Source organism: Panthera pardus, unplaced genomic scaffold, assembly GCF_024362965.1.
Source record: "Panthera pardus isolate Hobbes unplaced genomic scaffold, ASM2436296v1 HiC_scaffold_8, whole genome shotgun sequence".
NCBI lineage: Eukaryota > Metazoa > Chordata > Mammalia > Carnivora > Felidae > Panthera > Panthera pardus.
In genome coordinates, this window is record NW_026527013.1 from 101,767,099 (window position 1) to 101,790,095 (window position 22,997).

At 37.7% G+C, this 22,997-nt stretch overlaps 1 protein-coding gene and 1 long non-coding RNA gene across 2 annotated transcripts in view; one reads left to right on the forward strand and one right to left on the reverse strand.

The window, feature by feature from the left end:
- The window catches only part of NXPH1 (neurexophilin 1), a 295,708-nt gene that overhangs the window by 115,350 nt on the left and 157,361 nt on the right, over nucleotides 1–22,997 (forward strand). The window lies entirely within an intron of this gene.
- Nucleotides 18,844–21,349, reverse strand: LOC109263749 (uncharacterized). Its single transcript, XR_008420201.1, has 2 exons — nucleotides 19,779–21,349; nucleotides 18,844–19,502 (listed from the first exon to the last, which is right to left on the reverse strand). It is a non-coding gene; the product is annotated as an uncharacterized LOC109263749 (long non-coding RNA).

The following is a 22,997-nucleotide window of genomic DNA, read 5'->3' on the forward strand; positions in this document are numbered from 1 at the left end:
CACACAAGAGCATGAGTAGGTGAGAGGCAGAGAGAGAGGAGACACAGAATCTGAAGCACTCCAGGCTCTGAGCTGTCATCCCAGAGCCCAATGCAGGGCTTGAACCCACGGATTGTGAGATCATGACCTGAGCTGAAGTTGAATGCTTAACTGACTGAGCCACCCAGGCACCCCAGGGTGCATTTTTATTTATCAGTGCATGATAGTGTTGGGTTAGATGATCTTGTACATATTTGTACTGCACATCTACTCCACAAGTTCCAATTATTTATATTGCTCAGAATAAAATATTTCTCAGCAGAAAGAAGAAAAATAGCATTAGAGAAATGTTCCAAGTAATAATGTATACCTCATCAGGAAAAAACCTGTCCTCTTTTAGATGGTTGGACACAGGATTTTACTTAGAGGACATATGCATATGGACACTTCATACACAACAGTTCTAATTAAAACAAAATACTAACCTCCAGATGATTGCCTTCTTCTGTGGGTAAAAAAAATACTCTTAGCAGTATTCTGCTCAATTAGGTCAATTAGTTGTTTAATATTTAAAGGAAGTAATACTCAGCAATTATAATATTGATGATTTTTGTAATTAAAATATAGAAATTATAAATATCAACTGCTTAGACTCCAATTAGCTTATTAGCATGCAGTAGAGAGTATATACCTACATTATTGGTATCATTTTTCTTATTCAGTTCATGGCAACTAAGTGCTGTCAGCCCTTAATACGATTACGTCAAGCTTTCATACAAGTTAGCTCTTGGCCAAAGTCTGACACAGACAGTCAATATCTGGGCTTAATTATGTTGATGAACAAAAAAAAAGTCACCTTTTTGTGTGTAGGCTAAATGCTCACTGTGTGTAGGGAGAACAGCTGTTGCACTTTTGATCTCACCCTAAAGATTGGAACAAAAGGTCAGAGATCTTTTGATGCAAGCTAATTAAAATATCAGTGATTATGCACACCATGTAAGCTTGCTCTTGGATCAGTGTGTAAAGCAGAAATTTCTTTTTTATATTTATTATGGCTGTGCACCTTGTTGTAATAGTTTAGATGTGTAAGTGCCAAAAAGATCCACACATTAACCTTTGAAAGAATACTCAAGTATTCCTGTAGTTGTTTCTTCTTCCTTTACAAAACTGAGTACATTAATGTATGTTTTTCCTATTCACCCCAAAGGGCAATTGAGTCTGGGAAAGAAAATTGCAAACATGGAGAAAAGTAGGTTCTGTCAGATCATTATTGAAACCAGATGGGGATATTCTTCATTGGTGGTTGTCAGGCTTCTGGTCATATAGCTGTGAATATTCCAGCTGAATTAATTGGATTAGCTTTTTTAGAAATTTGTCACCATAGACCAAAGTGTGATCTATGAACTATCTACCTTACAATCAACAGAATGTTTTAATTTAAATGCAACTTGCATTTTCCCTGGCCTCACAACCAGATATTCTGTTTTCATAGGTCTGGAGACGAGCTTGAAAAGATGTATTTCCTAACAAAAATTCCAGGTGATTCTGACACTCACTAAAAGTTCTCATATTACTAACTTAGCAGCATCCAGAACTCAGCGCAATCATTTTGTCTTTGGCTTGCCTACTTTTCTGATCATTTATTTTCCAGTGACCGCTCATGTTTTTTCCACCTCCTACCATTAGTTTATTTACATTTTGGTGAATTGTCAACTAATGCCTCCTAATGGGAACTTAAAAGTATTAGATTCTCTAGGGGATATTTCTATTTGAATAAGAACAACAATAATAATGATATTTGGCTCTATACATTTCAAACCTTGTGTCTCTTTTCTCATGTATTTCTGGTGCCAGAAGTTGCAGGGAATTTTTATACTGTGAAATGACCTTGGCTCTGGACTTCTGTGGGGTCACTGTAAGTGAATGGGCACATTGAGAAGTGGGAGTATTCCTAGACTCCTCCTAAATTGAGATATGGTTAGTCTACATGGAAATGACTGTGTACTACATAAATATATCCCATTAATGTCCAACTAAATGTAACTATTCACAACTCAGTTTTTCCTTAGGTGGGTGCCAACATCCCTACAGTCACTCCAAAGCCATGGCACACAAGGAAAGGAAGTGAGACATAGGGGAGATCTGAGGGGAAAGAGATGGTGACCTTATTTGATTGTAGTTAATATATCTTCTTTTGCACAATTTTGCAAAATAGATGATTATGAAAGTGCATTATTGTCCTCTTCCTCCAGCGCTTCCCTAGGAGGGGCCCAGGCAAATGAGGTTCCTAAAGCTCAAGCTACATTAGCTTCTCAGTAAACTCACATCTACCTATATCTAGCTTAGTGATAGACCTCCTGCTGCTATACAAAATAGATGTATAATAAATGGATGAGTGAATAAAAAGGTATAAATCTTATTCTCCCAGTAGTTCAGACAAAGAATTTAGCAACATTTTTCAGGTCACATAACTGAATAAGGTGACATTCATTTAAAAAGCAAGTTTCCTGTTCATGGACTTTGCTGTGCCTCAATGATCAGTTTTTCTAGTATAGTCCATTGTTGCTTGGGTTAACATGTTTAGCATTGCCCTGGTTTTGGGGAGCAAGCTGTGCAGTGATAGTTTTTCTCCAAGAAAAATTCCACCTCAATAAGGTATGTTCTTTGTTGTAAAGAATCTAGAAGAATGCAATGACTATCAGATTTTTTTTTCCAGATATCAAAATTCTCTGATCTAGTTAACTTACAAGTTCCTAAGAAGGCTATTAAGCAGTTGTATAAATGCTGGGGGACGGAGAGAGAAGGGACTATTAATATTTTCTGATGGTTTTCCAGTTAGACTGTGTAATAATGCTTTGATGCTGCCTTTGCCATGAGAAGGACTGTCTCCAGTTCACTGGAGTCAGTATTGTTACAGGGGTTGAGAGTTTGGTTTCTGGAATCAGAGTTCCTGGGATCTCAGTTACAGTCTGTTGCTTACTATGTGCCCTTTGGCCAGTCACTTAATCCTATTATGCCTTTACATTTTTTCATCATCTGTTACATGGGATTGTTTTGAGGATTGAATGAACTAATACATGATTTGTAACTGCTCAATAAATACAATTTCTGTCATTGCACTTGATCTTGTCTTTGACACTAACTACCTGTTGACATTGGCAAGCACATTATATTTGTGGGCCTCAGTTTTTTCATCAGTAAAAGGAGTAGTTAAATTATAGTTAAGATTCATAAAATTTTATGATAGGAGTAACCTTGGTTCACTATACATTGCACTTGTAAAACTTATTTTTAAGTCAAAGTTGTTGTGAAACTTCTCTGTTTAATAATTGAAAGATAAAAGCCCGCTCATTTTCTAGCATCTTAAAAAAATAAATGAAAAAAATCAAACAAGTTGGTCTTTTTCTCTTTGGATGGAAATCTTGTTTCCTAATGAACCAAGAGCACAAGCTTTGAATTTCATTACGGTTACAATTCCAGATCCCACCCGAGTCCCTTATCAAGTGTGGCCTCATTAAGTGCAAAAAGCAATGAATTTCTCTATTAAATAGTATTGAGCTAACTTATGGCTGACATGAGCTCAAATGAAATGTAATTACTTTAAATCTGTTCTTATTGGACTGTAGTTTCACATCGCAGACAGATATAAACACATGCAAAGCTACATGGGAATCCTTATTTATCCAGGCTCTTTTCTGAGGAAATATATGGTTATCAAAGACTAACCCAACAGATTAGGTTGTGTGTTATCCTGTTTTGAGTAAGTTACCTCTAAGACTAACCCAAGAGATTAAGTGTTTTCTATTTTTTATTTTATTTATTTATTTTTTTGCTTTCATCGAAGATGGAAGTGTTTATAAACAATCTGTTTATGAACAGATTACAGTGTAATCTATACTTTTTTTAACCAAGAATTTTGTAAACATATTTATAACCTTGGGAAAAAAAGAAGATACATGCTTTGTAATAATAATTGCTAATATTTGCTCTATAGCAGAAACAGTTTTAAGCGCTGTATATGTGTTAACTCATGGAGTCTGTTTTACAGAGAAGGAAATAGAAGACAGAGAGACTATGCAGTTTACTCAAGATCATATCGATAGCGAGTGACAGAGCTGGATTCACATCTACGAAGTCCAGTTTGGGTTTGAGGTTGTAACCACTAAACTACTATTTTTCTCAAATTTCTCCTAAATTATATTGGTTTCCTCAAGGTGGAAAGACACACTAAGCATTGAACAGTGAGAATTGGAACCCAGAATGCAAGTTTGTATCTGGTGTATTTATATTTATTTTGTTTCCCAGTAGGAATATGATATCAAATGCAACCCAATTTTGAAGGAGGAGGACCAGCTAATAAGTGGTTATAAAACTTGCCTGAGGTCATCTAGAGATGTTAGTGAGAGCAGGAATAGGTATAAGCTGCTGACTAACTCTGTTTTTGTGGCTAAAGCCACTAGAGAATATGTCTTTCCAGTGACAGCCATCAATGGCTGTAGGGGATAGAAACAACTAGGAGACAATTAGTGATTCCAGAGGGAAGTGACAGAACATGAAATGCTTGGGGGCGAAAAGAACATTGCAGGGATCTGGCTTATGGTAATAACTTCACTGGCAACCTCAATTTAAAACAAAACTAATGATTTTAAAATGGCGTTCCAAAAGAATCTTACTATTCAACTCTTGAGTTCCCAGCATTCATTTTATAGAAGTAAGCCATATTTTGCATACTTAAAGTCTTTTTTTTTTTTCAGTGGCAAAGACATATGGGTGATCCTACTAACTCCTGCTTAGACTTACTGGCAAGAATAATGCTTCTGTAGTTCCTTGATTTTGAAAGTATGGTATTGACATGTCAGAAACAATGGCTCTCGAATAGATATATTATAAGCAAATCAAGGTAAAATACCAACACAGATTGGATAATAAAAATCACTTATATTCTACTATTCAGAAACTAAGTTAACATATTTTCCTGTGCATATTTATAGTTATAACAACTTAGGGATTAATTACATGCACCTTGAAGTATATTTCACTTTATGTGAATGTTTCTCCAGATCATTACATACTTTTAAACTTTGGATTTGAAAACACCAGTGAATGAGTGGATAACACGTTGCACACTATATCATAACTTATTTGATATGCTTCTATTATTGGATGATTATTATTTTTAGATGTTTGAATAATAAGTATTTTTATACATGAATCTTTGTCTGAACTTATTATTTTTAGTATAGTCATCCTTAAGATAGATATAAATTTTCAGACTAAAGTTTAAAATGAAGCTTAAAATAAAATCTTTGATATATATTTAAAAATTGTTTTACAGAAATTTCTTACCGATTTTTTTTGTCCTGTCAGCTGTATAAAAGGAGGTCTGTTTCACCAAATCCTCATTCTCATAATTTTCTACATTTAGATACTGCGACATTATCATTGAAAATGTCTTAGTTAAGGGGCATACTGGTGTCTCAGTCAGTTATGCATATGACTCTTGCTTTCGGCTCAGGTTATGATATCATGGTTCATAAGATCAAGTCCTGCATCAGGCTCTGCGCTGACAGTGCATCATATCCTAGCCAATTGCCCTTTCTTAAATGATTGTCATCTGTGTTTCCTCTGCAAATGAATTGTCTACTTCATTCTTTGTCTAGGATCTAAACTGTTAAATGTTTGCTATTGTATGTTATGATCAAAATGTTGGCTAATCTGAACAAACTTGTTGAAAGCAAAACATACTAAAATGCCAATCAAACAATTTCGTAGGAGTTAAAAATTTTTTCTTTTATTAATATTTATTAAGACAGTTTGTAGAAGAAACATGGAAGGATATAGTCGGATCAAATAACATGCTTATAATATAAAAGTTGCTAAGTTATAAATAAGGCAAAATTATTGTATATAATTTGGAAAAAAGGGAAAAGCATTCTGTATATACAGATATATTTCTGAGCCCTGTTTACGACTATAAGTGTATAATTCATTGCTTCTGCATTCCTATAATGTGTTACAACAACTTGGAAGAAAAAGAAATGAGCAAGAAAACAGTTGCACAAACATTGTCAAATGTCTTTTCCCGATATCCAAACCCTATGGGTTAAACAGTCTGATGGTTTCTTTGATCCTATTTACCAAATTAGCTTTTCATTTGTTCAAATAGGTCCACAGCTTTTAAGATGTGCATTTTGTTTGAACATTTTCCCCCTCAACCCTCTGGTGTCTCTTTTTCTTAAACAAAGGATGTAAGTTTGGCTAGCTGCAAAATTTATTTCTAATTTTCAGAAATTCATGTGAATCTTTCCAAGTGTGAGAATAATAATTCCATTTGGCTTAACTCCAGTGATCTTTGAAACAAACAAACAAACAAACAGAAAAATAAAATAAAAAACAAACAAAAAAAAAATCACAAACTGTAAGGAGAGTAATGATCTGTAGAAATCTGCAGGAGGCCTTGGTCCTTGGTCCAGGAGTATTACTGCTGACAATTACACAAATACTGTTCCTGTGCAATTATCCCAGCAAAAATTATAGAGGCCTGATGCGATTTATGCCTACTGGTTTCTATGCAGCACTTTGTTTGAATCAAAATGGCTGTCTTTATTTTTTCTTTTCTTTAAAGAGTCAGTCAACTCCTTAGGAGAATATAATTTTCTTCCATCTAGTTTTAAATGGCATTAGCACAGCAATCAGATGTCAAGGTGAAAGATAAACATGTCTGCTCTTGGGTGCATAAGTGGTGAAAATACCAGGTAAAATGGGTACCATCTCCCTGCTTTTGCATTTTAAATAGCACTAACCTTGTGCAGTGTAGAGTTATGATTTCTTAAACTGTTTTCTCCCTACAATGGGCAATCAGGTCCACAATTTAAAAATATACTGTGTACTGTCAAGTTTTTCTACTGGATGTAAGTGCATAGAAAAAAAATCAATTTGTTTTGTTTCTTATTTTTGTGTGATTACTGCATTATATTTATTTCCACAATTCCTTTAATGTCACCATTTAACTACCCTTAATTGAAGACTGCTTGTGTTTTCTCTTTGCCCAGGAGATTACACTTCAGGTCATATGCAATACATTTTAAGCAAATCAGATTGGAGAGGAAAAAAAAAAAAATATATATATGTATATGTATATACATATACATATATATATATATATGCTTTTTCCTCCTAAAGATGTGTGTATCATGGTTAAGTATGAAGTATGTTGAAAAGTAATCACCTACCAGTCTGTTTAAGAGCTCTGGCAGCCATTTTAACAAAAATTAAATGTAATTGCAAAATGGAAGAGGGGGAAAAACATGTGTACCAAAGCCCCCTTAAACAATTTCTTTCTATCAAACATGACTAGAAGATAGTTTTAGTGAGGCTGCCTTTGGAAATTGTGCAGGCTCTGTTTGGCTGAAAAAGAAAAGGGTAGAACTGGATGAATAAATCTATTTCTCCACCTTAATACGATGAATGGAAAATGGATTCCAGCAGACAAGTTATCTCCTTTATGGTGTTTAAAAAGATGACATCCCAAAGGATTAGAAATTTTGTAGCTTTTCATGTAATGTCATATATGTGTGTGTGTATATATATATATATATATATATATGTGTGTGTGTGTGTGTATATATATATATATATATATATATATTTTTTTTTTTTTTTTTTTTTTTTTTTTTCCCTAAGGGAGATGGTGGGCATTTTTTTGCTTATGTGTATTAGAAAAACAGAAACAGTCTAGTAATTTTCTATATTTGAATGCTGGAACAGGAATTGCCTAGTACATGGTTATTGTTAAATAAGTGCTTCTTAGATTAAAGATTATTTGGCGTAGCCTTGGCTTGAAGCCTGGTCCAGTTTCATGATTATTTGACTTACAGGGACTACACTCAGGTTCCAGTCCTAACCCAAGATTGTTTTTTTTTTTTTTAGATTTTTTAATTTTTTTAATGTTTATTTATTCTTTGAGAGAGAGAGAGAGACAGAGCATGAGCAGGGGAGGGGCAGAGAGAGAGAGAGAGGGAGACACAGAATCTAAAGCAGGCTCCAGGCTCTGAGCTGTCAGCACAGAGCCTGACGCGGGGCTCGAACTCACGGACTGTTAGATCATGACCTGAGCCGAAGTCGGTCACTCAACCAACTGAGCCACCCAGGTGCCCCTCCAAGATTGGTTTTAAAGGGACGGAGGGGTGCTCAGCAAACTTCCTCAGGGTTCTAATTTAGCATATATATAGCAGTCCAACATCAGGTTGATCCATCCACTTGATACTTTCTTTGTCCTTCAGTCTTCCAACTAGCCTGTCTCTGTGGGTTTAATGAATCACCATGAACCATCAAGCTAACATGTTCAAAGAAGGGAATCAATCATCTTGAGTCATGATCATCTTAATCATTTGCTCTGTTTAATAAGGACTATGAAGTCTACTGGTCCTCCCCAGCTGAGACATATCACTAATTTCATATCATCACCTAGTGTTCTGATCAGTGTTGGGATTTCCTATGGCACTAAGACAACTTTTCAACTATATTTATTTCCAAGCACATTTCTTAGAAGAAATTCTTTAAAGGTGGAATTTAGTTTTGAATCTTTGGAGGTCCTATTAATAGCCAGAGTATGATTTTAATCCACAAAGTCTTAAGAGATACAGAGGTTGTTAGGGTCAGAGCTAAGCTTGTTAAGAGCTAAAATCTTTGTCTCCACAGGATGTGGGACCCAGAGAGCTTATAAAATGAAGAAAGAAGACACAAACAAAAGAAAAAAGAAAGATATGTCAATGTTTGCTTTCTGTCATTGTTTAGGTTTTAGCTTTCTGGCATTTGGGATAATACTGATGTGGTCTAAAAATACAATAACAGCCAGGGGCAGACCTTCATGCTAATGAGACAGATGTGCTCCAAACCTGGCAATGATGCACTCCTCAGTGGAGGAATGATGTGGACCATATGGTGTGAGGTCGGCTTCTTCCATCAGGATGATCCCATCAGGGCTCTTTGCATTTGAAGCTAAGGGTGTTGTGCTTATGGGTTATTCACATGTTTGGCTGTATGTGGGTAGGTAAGTGAACAGCAGTCCTCAGCACCCTGAATTGTGATACCTAGATACACTTAAAATAAAAGTGCTCCTCTTTTATTAGTGCATGTTATGTATGTTTTCCTCATAGTTTTGCCTCCTTTCTCATTTTCAGGAAAAGCCAAGTAGTATTTGGGAAGAAAAGAGGCTCTGAGGATATCTGTTTTGACATTAAAAAAAATAAACAGAATGTGGATGATCTATTTCCTAAATTCTTTAGCTTTTTCAATTTTAAATCCTCTTGTTCCCTAGGAAGGCTCTCTGCTTGAAATGGTAGAGTCTGGTCACTCGAACAATAGGGTTTGTAACAATATGTGAAAGAGGATTTTAAGGATTTAAAAAAAGAGACAAATAATAAGACCTCAGCTTGTCTAATTGCAGTTTAAAAATTTTCTTGATTCCATCAGAATTCCAGGGGGGATCTCACATTGGTGGGAAATTGCCATGATTTCCTGATTTACATGGGCTTTAAGTCCCTTTTGGCTCAGGGCATAGCTAGATGCCATTTTTTTTTGCCAAACTTGGCAGTAGGGAAGGACAGCCCTTGGATGGCAGTGTTGATAGGATCCTATAGTTTGTCTTCATTTCTGATAAAGGGTAGATCCTCAATAAAAGGCACTGAATGAAAAGATAGCACACAACCCAGACAAGCTGGTGTCGAGAACCCGTGGTTTGAATGGTCAGGAGTGAACGTAGTTCGCTGGTTGGGGAAAACTGACACACAGCTGATAGACTGAAGTCCAGTGGGAGTTATTTTCTGCTCAGCACTCCATTGGCAGCTGCATTTGTGAATCAACTAAGAGCAGCTTTTATTGATATGGTCACTACGCTTTTAGTTCCCATTTTGAAGTGTATCGCTTTGATGGATGTGTAAGGAATCCGCCTCGACACCTCTGACAGAAGACACCGGGCAGAAGACACGACTAGATTTTGAGCAATCCTGATTCCACAAAAGAGATGACACAGACTGCTGAGTAAAACACAGCAAGCCAGTTTGTAAAGAGCCCAGGCGTTATTTGACAGAAGCACCCTAAGTCACGGTTCTGCCCGCTTGTCTTTGAGGGCTAGAGAGAAGGCTCCTGTCTGAAAGAAGAAAAGAAAACTTCCCCAAGGCCAAAACACACCAGGTTGTAAAAGCCTGGAGTAGAGATTTGTTGACCCCTTGTCCCGATCTCCCCAACCTCATTCCTTTGTTCTTCTTGGCAAGGACCCTCTGCTAGAATTTAAGCAGTCTCCTTCACAAGTCTTGTCTATGACTTGTTCATTATTAGTTTTGAACCTTCACATAGCCATTTCTAACTTACAGAATATATTCTCTGCCTTCTATTTGTATATTTACCCTGTTTTTGCTGTCCTTGAAAAATCTGGCTTAAATCTAACTCTTGGGAGGCATTACATAACTAAGTGGGTCCTGCCCATGTATCCCTTGCTTAGCCTTTTATCTGTATTTGGAACAAATGGACCTGATTTAGGCTTCCAGAATTTGTAAACCCTTTGCTGGCATTAAATATTTGGTAACCATGTGTTTCGGCTACTTCTGCATATGGGTAGTTATTTCTCCCAACTATATTGTCACTGCCTAGGGGCAGGAACACGTTTACTTATGCAATGTATAATTTCCTTCTCCCTCCATCCAGGACAGTCCAGTGATTAGCAAACAGTAGGCACTAAGCATGTGTAACAGTTATAAATCCTAAAATAAGAAGTATCTTTATGATGGGCATACTTAGAGAAGGTGAGCAGCAAGAAAGTGCAAAAAAAGAGTGATTATATAAAGTGCTACATATGTTCTGGATATCTACTACTGCATAACAAACTATCTCCAAACATAGAAACTTGATACAATAATCTGCCATTTAGGCAGAGTTTCAAAGGAACTGTTTAATTCTGGTCCATGTGGGGTTAGATGGGCTCTGGAGTCTGTTTCCTAGATTGCTCACTTACCTGGTTTGCAAGTTGGCTCTGGTTGTCGGCTGGGAGTTCAGCTGCGAGTGTTGGCTGGGGGCCATGGTTTCTTGCCATATGGGTACTTCGGTGAGGTTACTTGTACTTCCTCACAGCATGGTGGCTGAGTTAGAGAGTGGTCTAGAAGGCAGGAAGTAAAAGCTAACAGGTCAGTTAAGGGATACATCTAGAACTAGTACAGCCTCACGTTGTCAGAAACAAATACTGCCTCTTTATGAGGGAGTGGCATGGTCACATTGTAGAAGACTACATGTGATGGGAGCTAGTATTTTGACCCTCTTGGGAAAATACAGCCTACCAGATATTGCTTTACTAACAAAACTACACAAAGTCAAATAGCATAAAGGGAGGAAACTCCTTGATTGTAAACTCTTTTCAAAATTAATGATGATAGTTAGAGTCCTCTGGGTGGCTCAGTCAGTCAGTGCCTCCAACTTCAGCTCAGGTCATGATCTCACGGTTCGTGAGTTTGAGCTCCGCATCGGGCTTTGTGCTGACAGCTCGGAGCCTGGAGCTTGCTTTAGAGTCTGTGTCTTCCTTTCTCTCTGCCCTTTACTTGCTCACACTGTCTCTCTCTCTCTGTAAAAGATGAATAAACATCTAAAAAAATATTAAAAAATAACTAATGATGATAGTTAACATTTATTTCCTGTTCTCTGCTAGGCACTAGGCTAAAAGGTTTATTATACATTATTGCTCATTTGATTCTCATAGTGTATGAGCTGGACACTTGTTATTGTACCCATTTTACAGATGAAGAAACTGGGATATAAAGAGGTAATAGAGTTTGCTCAGGGTTACAGCTATCAAATGGCAAAGGCAGGATGTTAATACAAGGAGTTTAACCCTAGAACTCACACTCTCTGTTTCCTGTTCAGTCACTATATAGAGTGAGAAGTTGTAATGTAGCACAGATATATAAGAAATGCCAGTAGCCATTAGTTCAGGAGTTAAGAACCTGGGTTTGGGTCCCTGTGCTTCTGGGGCACTTGAAACCTCTGTGATTATTACATGGTATTGTTTGTGTATTTGCTTTTATCAGATTCCTAAAAAGGTATGCTTTGTAAATTCTTAAATGTAAATAAATAAATGAATAAATAAATGCAATGTAATTATTCCCCTTTTTCCTAAAAAGGGCTTACTTTCCAATTTCTTACAGGATCAGTTAACTTCCTCCTTTATTTTTTTAAATTTTATTTATTTATTTTGAGAGAGAGAGAGAGAGGGAGAGCAGGTGAGCACGAGTGGGGTAGGGACAGAGAGAGGGAGAGAGAATCCCAAGCAGGCCCCGTACTGTCAACGCAGAGCCTGTCGCAGGGCTTGAACCCACGAGCTGTGAGATCATGACCTGAGCCCAAGATTGAGTCGGATGCTTAACCGACTAAGCCACCCAGGTGCCCCATCTCCTTTAAAACCTTCAGAAAAAGGCAGCCATGCAACACCGAGGGCACACCAGCTTTGTGGCCTGTGACAGACTTTGTCAGGATCCCAGCGACTCCTTTGCAATCCTTGTAATCTTAGGTGAATTACTGACCCCTCCCCTCAGGGCCTGGTTGCCTGGGTTGCAAAATGGGGCTAATGACCTTTAAGAGTTGGGAGGACAAAATAATATGCATTGTGTAACATACCTGGCAGTAATAGATTTTCATCTGGTGTTATTTCCTTTAAAGGTATTTTGAGTGTTGCACAGAATTGGTGTGGTAAAAACATTTTCTTCTCAAGTAGCTGCTAACCTCTAAAGGCAGGACAAATCCCCAAAGACATCCGTATACCACATTGCTTACATGTGGCTACATAAACGGCTCAGCTCATGTTTCGGTATTCAGTAGCATGCAGGCTCCATATTTTCCTCCTTGTGCAGAAGCATCCTGCAGCGTTAGGACCAAGTGAAGGGGATACAGAAAATCAATCCAGGCAATTGCTTCTTCACTTTCTGATCAGTTCTTCCCAGGTTACCCCCAGCTTTGAATGCATTTAATCTCTTCTGTGTAGACCAGTATCTACCACCACCCTGCAAGTGTTGCCATTGAAAGAAAGGTACAGAGACCTGTTATTTAAAGGTACAGAGACCTGTTATGAAAATTTCTCTCTGGTCTTCCCTAATTTGCTGTTTTGTTAATAAAATCTGGGAGAGATTTTCATCTGTAATTTATATTTGAGCAATACTTTGATTTTAAACTTTTATAATTACTATGGTTTTGGGCGTTTTTTTTTTAAATTATCAGCTTTCACAGGCAGAATTTTATCTGTTTTTTAAGAACAAATATGAACATGTCTCTGTGGGAGCTCTTGCTTGTAATGGAAGTATAATAGGTAATTCTTCCGGAGTGCTTTTCTCAAATAACTACCTGGACATGCTCCCAGACTTCAATAGTTAGAGCAGCTGAGGTTTGAGAGAGTAGGTTAACAAAGGGTTAAGGGTGAAATAGGCTTTTGATGTTATCTCTTTATCTTTTTAATGTCTGGCAGGCGGCGGAACCAATAAAACTTGGTAATTATTCAGAATATTTACTGAAGGTGCTTCCAGTTTGGTCTCTTTCTTTATTCTTGAGGCCTTTTTTTTTTTTTACAGGTAGGTTCACTTCTTCAAAGCTTTGAAGATGGCTCCAAACTTGTCCTGGGCCCAAATTGCCAAGGAACACAACCCTTCCCTTTTATGTAACTATTACTGATACTTAATAACTTTTTCATTTCTCTTTGTTACTTTTGTATTAAGTTTCACCAGCCTATAGAAGAACTCAAATCATTTTATAGTTAAAATTGATGGTCCGAACTGCCTAGTTTTCTTGCAGTTTCTAGCTTTCCTTTTAATTGTTTCAGCTCTGCCTGCTATCCTTTTTGTTGCTTCTCTGTTTTGCTATAGTTTTTTTTTTTTTTTTTTTTTTTTTTTTTTGCTGTTTGTTTTGTATCGGAGGCATAATGAACCACAAGAAAAAAAACCCCATGGAATATTGATCACATCCTAATAGTTTTAGAACATCAATACATACATTAAAAAAAACCAAGAAACTTCATTTGATTAAAAAACATGCCTTTTCTCTCTTCTGTCACTTCCTTAGTGGCTTAAGAGATCTGTATTCAGTTTCCTTTAGGTTAGCAAGCCATGCTTTTCTCTTAGGTGTTTTTATTAAAATTCACAACCAGACAAACTTATCATTTGGATCCTAAAATTTAATAAAAATATAAATGCTTTTGGTTCCCATTTTCTTCCTAATTTCATAAGACATTATAATTGTTTCATTATGCTGAGAATATTCATGTCTGCCTCTTATCTGAGTTCCCTAAACCTTTCAGCAGTTAAGTTCACAGTGCATGAGCTTTACAGTGTAGCTAGAGAGCTTGGGCTGGGTCTGGTGACCAAGCAGAGCTAAGTGGAGCCCCTATCACTTTAGGTCTGTTAATTATATTCTTCCTTCAATATAGCTCTACAGAGACATAGACTTCTGCCATAGAAATGCAAATATTTCGATGAATACAGAATACATGATGTCACCAATGTGAAGTGGTCATGACATATTGGGCCAGTTCTCAACTCACTTGCCCACTCTGATCCATTTGTAGTAGTTGGGGGAAGCACTGGTTTTCTGAGATCACAACCCGGCTGATGGAAAAAAAAAATTGCTGGAGTGATGATTCCCTCTATGCCTTTTCACAAAGGGAACAATGGTAATGGGAGAGCCGTATATTTGCCATCTTTAATCTAGGCATGTATTATTTATTAAGAAAACAAAGAAGGGCTCCTTTTCATCTCATTTAGATGCCTCAGCTACAAACAGGAATCTGCTTGAAAGGTTCACATAACTCATTTCTGAACAACAACACCTATACAGTAGAGTCAAGTCTTATAAAAAAAGCAATGACACATGTAGAAGTTTATCATTATGAAAAGATTACAAGTTGTGTGGTTTGATTTCTCAGACCCAGCCCTCTCGTTTTATGAAACCAAAGATTTGTGACTACAGACCCACTTTCCTCCTTGGCAGCAGATACCTCAAAGTCTGTTGACATTTGAAAACCAGAGAAGCTGAACACTGACTCTCTAAACACTCTACTTCTAGAAAAGAGGTGATCTGATCTGTTTGACTGTGTTTGATGTGAAGTAGTGCAAGGGAGAGGGCACTGTGTGGTCACAGACGTGCTCTCAGGTTGGAAGCAGCCGCTTATTGGGACCCGTATCATTTCTGTTGCACCCTCCAATGGTAGGTTGTCGGCAAGTATTTATTACCCTTTCCGCACCATGTAAGTTAAATTCCTTTTCTAAGGCAATGGGGCCCTGAGGGAATGTCAAGGAAAGGGGGAGAGGGAGAGGAGTCTGGGATGAGATGTCTGGTTCTATAACCTCCTTCCAGGCCATTAGTTGATCTATTAGATCAGCTCCTCTCAACCTTTTGTGTGTAACTTTCCTGGCGGAGTTGTTGAATTATGTACAGCCACTTTCAGCAAGCTGTTTAGGTCAGGGGGCTTTTCTTTGGCATTTAGTTCCCACGTACTTAAACAAAACCTCAATTTGCTAAGGTTTTTAACACTAGAAGCTTGTTCTTTTTATCCATTTTTATTATTTCTTCCATGCATTGTTATTCACAACACATCTGGCTGCAGGTTATGGCATTTTGGCTGCGTTTCACCATGCTAACCTCTGTTACCTCTCCTAGGGTTTAGGAAACAGTCCCCTCTGGATTGAAATATTAATGATCATAAGTACAACAGCAACCCCTCTGCTTTTCAAGTAATGCAATTCTAAGCCGAAGGGCAGCAGCACCAATTATAACTACAGGAATCCTATATACTCTCCCAGTAGGATACACAGATGCACACACAGGGACTCAGCTGGGCTCTGATACTTGTAACTCGATGCTTCCTTGTGCTTTGGTGTTTTGAGGCTCTAAAAGAGAAAAACGATTCTAGCAAGGAGATTTGGTTGGTGAGGAAGAACCACTCACAACTGCTGAGCTAGCTGTGTGGGAAATTGCCCTTAGGTGCATGGTAGGGCCTCCTCACCTCTGCTTATAACACTCAGTTGCGGAGATGAGGGAAGCCTGTGTGATTCTCAATTTCTCCTCGCTCCTCTGGCTGTTTTCAGTAATTAGAATAGCGTACCAGGGAATGTAGTACTAGATTTTATTTTTGGCTCAACTGCTACCTGAGAGACAGGCTCTTTGAGCCCCAGGACATTCAGCCCAAGGGTGAAAACAAATGAGCAAAGATTATAAAATGGGTCGAGTCACATGGGGTAGAGAGCCTGTTAGCAGAAACGGATGCACAGACCAAGTCTTTTGAGGCTGACTTTTCTGCTAGACTACTCTCTAACTTCAGGCTGACAGTGCAAAGCCTTAGACTATTAGAGGGCATAATCAGGTTTTGTAAAGGTCCATAGGTTCCCACCAGGAAGAAAGGAGAAAGAAAATGTAGAGCAGAGCACAGGCAAGGAAAAATGGAAGTATTTACATAAAAAGAGGGTTGAGCCCGAACAGTAATACTACAGAAAAGGAGAAAATGAAAATAGTTGCCAAGAAACAAAAAGGCAAAACAATAGGTGATTAATGACCAAATGAGAGTTATAGCATTTATTGAATACCTATAGTGTTCCAGGCACCATTCTAAGTGCTAGATATATATTGACCTCTAATTCTTGTAACCATCTTTTGAGGAAGAGAATATTTTTATCCCCATTTTACAGATGAGGAACTGGAAGTGCACAAAGTTTAAATAACTTGCTCAAGGTCAACGTTATACTCTTAACCATTATTCTTCAGCTTCCTCCTAAGAGCTGAAAGAGCCTTTCTAAGAAAAGATTGGAGCAGTTGCCCCGATAAAGATTGGTCCTCAAAAATCAGTAGAATTGAGCTATGCAGATGAATAGTATTGATAAAAGCATTTTAGTAACAGGATGTCTCCACAAAAGGGGATCTCTAAAAATTCATGGTTTTAAAAGATTGGTTAATTTCCTTACAGGAATTAATGAAGTCACTTTCCTTTGCCTCCGTAGCTTTGGATTCAGCTCTGGGTACAGTGAAATGATGAATTTTTCTTTTCCTTAAGCCATCAGTTGCTTGAATGTGATTTTTTTTTTTTACAGATATTCATCAATGACTAGTATTTTAATTTTTTTAAACGTGTATTTATTTTTGAGAGAGAGAGAGAGAGAGAGAGAGACAGAGTGTGAGCCGGGGAGGGTCAGAGAGAGAAAGAGAGAGAGAGAGAGACAATCCAAAGTAGGCTCCAGGCTCTGAGCTGTCAGCACAGGGCCTGACGCAGGGCTCGAACTCTTGAACTGTGAGATCATGACCTGAACCAAAGTCGGACGCGTAACCGACTGAGCCACCCAGGTACACCTAAAGATTAGTATTTTGGTCTTCTGAAGAATGTTAACTGGAAACTTTAAAACTAATTTAAAAATAAAGTTGATGGAATAATATTAATATTTCACATAATTGGGAGTGCTCCTGATACACAAACAATATGTCAAGCATAAGCCCAATTTTATTAAAAAAATGTATATATGGGGGCACCTGGGTGGCCCAGTCAGTTAAGCGTCCAGCTCTTGATTTCAGCTCAGGTCATGATCTTACCATTTGTGGGTTCGAGCCCTGTGTCCAGTTCTGCACTGGCAGCATGGAGCCTGCTTGGGATTCTCTCTCTCCCTATCTCTCTGCCCCTTTCCTGCTTGCACTCTGTCTCTCTCAAAATAAACAAATAAATAAACATTAAAAAAATAAAAATGTGTGTATGTATGTATATATGTATATGCACATATTTTAAAAGACTGGAAATATATACCTCCACTTATCTCTGAGACTATGAAAGCTTTCTGTTTATTTACTTTTCTGAATTTCCTAGTTGTAAAAAATGACATGTATACCTGTATACGCAGAAAGGATGTTATTAAAAGTGAAAATAAACACAGTTCCAGCATCATGTTTTAGAAATGGTTTTGGTAGATACTTAATCAAGTTATGAATTCTAACCAACCCGCATATCCCTATCTCTGATTTTTATTTGAACTAAATCTTCTGACTTTATAAGCAAGATAAAACATTGACTTCCGAATCTAAAACAGGATTAGTCAAGCTTCTGAAGGTCAAAATGGAACCAATTCTCTATCACACATTGCAAAGAAAACTGTCAGCTCCTGGTCTAAACTTTGGGTCCGTGGAATCTTTTGCTGTCTTAGTGAACAGCACTGTTCAGTTGGAAGGAGAAAAGCAACATGTTAAAACTGTAAGAAACTATATCTCAAGGCAAGAATCAGCCCTATTTTATGTGTGTTATATTCAATTATTGCATCTGAATTCATGGAGCTCTTTGAGAGTGCCCACTCACTAGGAAGTTGGATATCTATGCACCTAGTTAAGTGCTAGAATGGACAATGGAATGAGTATACAGTAGCTGGAGACCAGAAAACTAAACTTATGAAAGTATTACATTTACATGTCCACGTTGCCATTTTCATTGATGGTGGAAGAAGGAAGCAAAAAGGACTAAGACGAGACTTTAAGAAGCACTCTTTGACTATGACTAATAAGGCATGAAAACCATTAAGATGTAGTATGAGGGCTGGTAAAGGGAAAGAATTTCAGAAGCAGTAAAACTACCTCAGAATGATTCTGATTGGAGAGAGGGGTTGCCCTCTTGGAAATCCATCCTTCTTACAGATTGACACAAACTTCACCAGCAAATGCTTTATCTGCTTACCTGGAGGTAATTCCTTAGGAACGCTACTTACCCTGCTTTAACTCGCCTGCCCAAATTCTAAACCCCTTAGAGAACTCGGTTAAAAACTGATGGCCCATTGAAATTAAAAGAGCAAAACAAATGGCCACAAAACAAATGAGTAAGTTATGCTTCTTCAGTTATTTAATGGTAGAACTGCTCACTGCCAGTTAGAAGTTGTGCAAGGGACAAGGGAAATGTTTATCTGAGTTTCATTGCATGGAGCTAAGAGTCTCCCTAGTCTTCCTATTGCATCCAGAGCACAGAAATTATGGATTTAGCACATGCTTTGTGCCTAACTGCTCGCTTCTTGGGCAGGAGTACCAATAACCTTGCCAAACACTTGCTCTGATGGGGCTATGTAGTCTTTCCTTGTTCATTGCCTGCTCGCCATCCTGATTTCTTACAGCAAAACAGATTTATGCCAACTGCAAAACTAATAAAAAAGTAAATATTTTTAACCAGTGTAGCAATAAATTAATTTCATGCCTATTTTAAATGGCCCTGTTAATAAAAATAGAACTCTTCTTGTGCTTGAGAATAACTGTATTGAAAATGTGATTTTGCTGGCTTTCTCCTCGGGATGTGACATCGCTCACAGCTCTTCCCAACTGCTGCCAGAAGCTGTGTCAGTCGTTGGTTGTGGGTGCTTAACAGCCATCTGGAAGGAAAGTTGGCATCACCTAGTTGAAGGCATATCTCAAATCGAGGGATTGTAGCTGCCATTGCAGTTAGTAAACACTGTAGCTTCCCTGCTGGATTGAATGTCTACTCCAAATTCCTGACGGGAAGAGAAAATCAAGAAAATCAAAGCATCACCTGAATGCTTTGCTGACTGGCAATTCATGAAGGCAGGAGTTTCTCTTTTAGCCCAGAACTCAAAGCAGATGACGTGTGGTCCATTTTCATTCGTAATCTTATTAATAGAGCCAGTCAACTGCTGCCCACGCTTAGAAAAAACGTGCAGGCCATGCTCCTTAGAAAGCAGAATTTGAAAGCTTTTGCTGGAAATAAATGAAGGAGCAGGAGGCATAGGATTATTTTGTTTTTTATTTACCTGACACTCCTGTCACCTGTTCTGGGAGGCATGGGCAGTCATTTTATTGAATCCTCTTCTGCTATTTGCTGGACAGGATCCACTTTGCAAGTGTACTTCAAGAGTCCCCTTAAACTTTGGACTACAGGTAGCAAGCAGTAGAGATAAAACAGGAAACTTTTGTTGAGAACTCTTTACAATCTGATTACCTCTGGTTTATAAAACTGTACCTCAAAGCAGATGCGACCTGGCGTATTTTTTTCTAATGATTATTCTGAGAGACCTGGAGAGTGAGGATGGATAAATTCCAACCCACTGTTGTCCCTTCAAAATAAGCAAAATGTGCTTTTGTTGTCATTATGCTGTTCGTTTCTTCACTCTCGGAAGTATTTCCCAGGAAAGTTTGTCTTTTTTTTTTTAATTGAAGAATAATTGACATGTAATATTGTATTAGTTTCAGGCGTACAACATAGTGATTTGATAATTATATACACTATGAAATGGTCACCACAATGTCTAGTTACCACCTGTTGAAAGAGTTTGTCTTACATCCATCTTTTAAGCATGCATGCAATATGGGATCTTGGCATTTTTAAAGCCAGAAACACCAAGGAGAGTATGAGACAACAGAAAAATTTAAATGTAGAATCCAGATTGTCTGCTCGAATCTAATTAAAGAGCCCTGGGTTTACTGGTATGCTTAGGTGTTCCCATCATATACTTTAAGGAATAACCTGATACCATCTCTTGGTCCACTGTTGCTTTTACCAGAGTTTTAGGAGAAATACCTTTACAGTGGATTTCCATTTCTAGGGCCATAGCTGGTGGATTATAGGGTCATAAATAAATTAAAAAAAAAAAAAAAACCCTATTCTTTTGGTTCAGTCTTCTCCCTCAGATCTCACTGTAGCCTAACTCCTCTCTTTGGATTAGGTATAGAGGATTCCTTGTGTGCCTTAAATTTTGACATTTCCCTTGAAATTTCTATTGTTTTTGACCACTCCTAACTAGGTGCCAGATAAGGCCTCTCTGCTGTCAAGAGAATCCAGTTGTTATTACTTCCTTCTTATCTGCTTTGGTTTTCAAGGAAGTACAACATTGTGTTTTCAGAGTCTCCCATAGACACCAGCAGAAAAGCTTTAATCTCTTTAGTTTTGGTGCACATTCTCTTCTCCTAATATGTCAGGTACTTGTCCATATGGAATCACTGGAAGTTTCTCATGTGACTGCGCTGTGAGAAAAGTCATAGCCTCTTTTGTATGACTGTGAAATTGTTCCTAAACTAAACCTGTTGCTTAACTTTAGTTGAATGGGTAGAGACCCATCACTTACTCAGATTATTTCAAGCAAAAGAGTATATAGAGCAAAGATCCATGTGGCCCTGAATTTCAGTGGGAGCATTGTGAGAAATCTGGCTTCTCTGTTGACTACTTGGTGACTTCTTCTCTCCCACATCAACATTTCTGATGGAAGCTTTGCCTTTCTCTTACCTCCATTACACCTTCTCTACCAACTGTTTTTCTCAACTGATGGTCTTTGGTCCCTCATACTTCAAGCTTATGACAAGTCTTACAGTTCCACCTCTGATATTTTTTCAGTTCTCCCAAATAACTGTTAAAAGTATTTGGGGGAGGGGCTCTTGGGTGGCTCATCCGTTATGTGTCAGTTAAGCTGAGATTTTGGCTCAGGTCATGATCTCACAGTTTGTGAGTTTAAGGCCCTCACTGAGGTCCTCACTGACAGTCTAGAGCCTGCTTGGGATTCTCTCTCTCTCTCTCTCTCTCTCTCTCTCTCTCTCCCTCTCCCTCTCTGCCCCTCCTTCACTCTCTCTCAAAATAAATAGGTAAACTTAAAACAAAGTGTTTAAAAAAAGTCTTTTGGGTTTTCCAGAAGCTATTTCTTGAGAAGCCCTCTTCCATTTTTATTTTAAATAACAGGTTCCTTCAGAAGTTGATTGCTAAGCTTAAATTACTTGTCTTTGGTTTTTGTTCCACCTCTGGTCAGATCATCTCTGGCAAGGGTCTTAGAGTAAATACTGGGCCTAGGGATTGTGAAAGGACATTTCCTCATGGAAGAGGCTGTGTGCAGATTCTGCAAAGACTGACACCTGAGAAGCCAATTTTGGATTGAAAGTATTTCTACAGAACTACTGTGAATCAAACATACATTGAAAGATAAAGGAGGGACCAACTTTATTGTATTCTGAACTTGAACATTTTAATTTGTTATGTTTTGAATGACTCTTAAAGGAAAAATGTGAAATTATGAAACAGAATATTGCAATATTGTGACTTATACCAGATCTTTTCAAACTCTGTTGTTCTCTTTGTCTCGGGTATTCAATGCCAGTAGGTTGAAGGGTGTACATTTCTCTGAGATGGACCATACCTGCTGCTGTCTGAGGTTACTTTTCTGCTAGTAAGGCTGTGTGGAATATGGTGTTCATCATAATAGATCTAAATATAGTTTAGTTCGAGGAGAACATATGGTCTTTTGGTGTTGCTTAGGGCATGGTTTCACTGGACTGATTTCAATCGTGTACTTTTCTGTGTATGGCACTTAACAAAGTTATAGACAGTTTGAGCTGGGAGTGACCTAACATCATCTAATCCATTCTTTTCATGTTTACAGGAAAAGATTTGTCCAAAAACAGGTAATTAGTGTGGGTGTGGAAATTAGGAGCTATGTCTGCTGGATTTTAGGGTAAGGCTTTTTCTAATGTCTCATGCTACTGGCAAGGATGGATAAATCATATGGCTTTAAAATTATACTCATCAAGAGCCTTTTAAATACAGGTGAATAGAATAGAGCAAGTTATATAGATACTAACTAGAAATATCCTGAGGATGTAGAGACCTCTAACATGTATATCTGGTTCTGAGCCAAGATGCTGGGCTTTAATTTCCTCAAATGCTGTCAACATTTAAAATTTCCCTTGTATGTTTCTTTTGGGGACCCAATTTCTTTTGCCAATGAATAGGCAAGCAGGAACTAATAATGTACTTTCATTAGCTACATTCTTCTCCCTGATGTTATGAATTTCTTTATCTGATACTCTGTGCAAATGTTTTAGATGATAAGTTTTTACACAATGCCCAGCATAGCAGCTTATTATGTAGGTCCATAAAGAAAAAGGCTATATTTTGTACAGTAGGCTATGTTAATGTAATGGGGAAAATATTTAAGTTACTCTCCAAGGTAATATAACCACTTAACTATGATTCTATTTTTTTGATAGAT